Source organism: Argentina silus (assembly GCF_951799395.1).
Source record: "Argentina silus genome assembly, chromosome: 1".
Taxonomy (NCBI): Eukaryota; Metazoa; Chordata; class Actinopteri; order Argentiniformes; family Argentinidae; genus Argentina; species Argentina silus.
This window is the reverse complement of record NC_139655.1, coordinates 14,365,351-14,367,645: the sequence shown is the minus strand read 5'-3', so window position 1 is coordinate 14,367,645 and position 2,295 is coordinate 14,365,351. Positions and strand designations below refer to the sequence as shown.

At 40.8% G+C, this 2,295-nt stretch overlaps 1 protein-coding gene across 1 annotated transcript in view; it reads right to left on the bottom strand.

Moving 5' to 3' along the window:
* Positions 1–597: 597 nt before the first annotated feature.
* The window catches only part of LOC310805385 (uncharacterized protein), a gene marked incomplete at its 5' end in the record, with an annotated part of 32,685 nt that continues 30,987 nt past the window's right edge, over positions 598–2,295 (bottom strand). The window contains one exon of the mRNA XM_083671050.1: positions 598–2,295. This exon is cut by the window's right edge and continues 1,610 nt beyond it.

The window sequence follows — 2,295 nt, the reverse complement described above, 5'->3', positions numbered from 1 at the left end:
GCACGCACACACGCACGCACGCACGCCTGCACACACACACACACACACACACACACACACACACACACACACACACACACACACACACACACACACACTTCTGCTTTCTGTGAGTGTGTGGGGTGGCTGTTAAGAACAATCAGAAGGAGAAAGCCTGTGTGAAAGCCTGTGTGTGTGTGTGAAAGCCTTGACTTCAGAATAGGTTCAGAAGCTTGAGAAACTGACAGGTCCTTTCCCCCTCTGTTCCTATTGTGATGTATAGTGAATTGGCTGAACTGTACAATTAACAAAGATTCTATAGATTGTGTGACTGGAATGCCTGAGACACATAAGAATGCCCTGGTGGTTCTGTAGTTCTGAATGTGACCAGTAGAGGCCACTGTGTACCAACATGGAATCTAGAATGTCCGCTAATGCAAAGGAAGGCGTGGGAGACAAAGGAAAGGGAGAGAGGGAGTGCAAAGCTATTGTTTAGAACATGGTAATTACTCCTCAGGCAGGAAAAGAAGGAAATTTACTAAAGAGGAAAAGGAAACAGGAGACTTGGCAAGACAGGCATTGGAATAAAACATCAGACAACAATTATTTTTCCATTTATACAGTTTATTATTTTAAATCTAAAAAATATCAAGACAAGAAAAAAAAAAAAACACAGACAGATAGTCAACCCTTGTCACGTTCTCCTCTCCGCCTGTAGGCCCAAAGACAGGACACACACGAGTCTCTGGCACAAAATGGATTGTGGGTATTGTTAGAATGACATAGTGCCCTCTGTAGGCTATGGTCAGGCTGTGGTTTTACAGTTTGTGTAAAGGTAATCTGGATTAAATAGTAATCTTTTGGATCAGGATATCGATGATGTAATACCATGTAATCTACCATTACAAATCATGGACTGGGGATACCATGGGGGAAAGCAGACACTTGTAGTTGAGTTTTTTTTCCATCCAGAATAGGAGAAAATAACATGGCTGACATATTGGTGATACATGTACTGTAAATATAAAGACCTCAGTCGAGAAACCAAGATGATCTTTCAACTTTGGGCTTGACCCCACCAGGTATGGAGTGTGTGTAGTGAGTGCCACTTGTGTGTGTGTAAGTGCCGTGTGTGTGTGTGTGTGTGTGTGTGTGTGTGTGTGTGTGTGTGTTCATGGTGTTCATGGTGTTCATAAACCGAATCGAAACACTCCGAATTTTTCCATCACATTTCAAAATAACCCTGGGCCAGTTTCGGGGTACCAGGAGTTGAGTTATGTCAAAAACATAACAAATATGTCAACATTGTAATACACAGTATTACTGTATTGTCTTGCATATTTAAAACAAATTACAATAAGATCGTCCTAGTGTAAAACAGAGTTCATTTGTGAGCTATAATTTCATTGTTTTTTTGCAGCATTTTTTTCGTGTTTGTTTTTCATTTTTGATAATTATTTACAAAGGGAGTCTGAAGAATGTATTTTGCAGAAAAGAAGTATAAATATGTTGACTTCTCTTTTTTATATGTTACAGTTTACCAAAAACATATTTTACAAAATAGTTTACTATGTACAAGCCCCCTTAACACGTTCCTCATCAGAATCAAAATAGTGATAACGAATTGCCATGACAACAATGGCAGACCATCTCTTTAGCTCCTTTGTCCAATCAGTGAAAGATATTGCCCCAAACTGATCAGTTATTGTCGTTCCCCATATATTCACCCTTGATTGGCTCATAGGCTTCATGTAGCAACCACAAGCTAATTGTTTTGTGTTTGTCTGGCGTTTCTAAGCTACAGTATGCTTCCAAAATCACATCCACATAATTTGTTGCTACAAAACAAAGTAACCCTCAATTTGGTGCAAATCCAACTGATTACAAAACACATCAGGACAATTGCACTGAAAACCATTGGACCAATTGCATTACTGGGAGGACGTTGATTTTCATCCAATCTATACCTAACCTTATCCGTATCAGGTTTGGATAGGAAGAAATCCCTACATGGAGAATGGGCTTTAAACAGCATCACTTAATGTCCATACCATGTGTTCTGGCTAGCACACCAAGGCTCTCTCTCAATGCCTACAGTAGTGTACCACTTAGAATACACAGCCAATACATCGCTTGATTCTCTGCGGTATGCTAGTGTGGACATTGGACCGCAGCCAGAGACAGTCCATAAGAATCCCTTGGCTACTCTGCCACCTCTCTGATGGCTCTTTGGAGTGAGGCTGCTTCCGTTTCCTGGGTAACCCTGTCATGGGATCCCATATTCCATTTTAGCTGTTGCTCCCTTCCAACATGGCC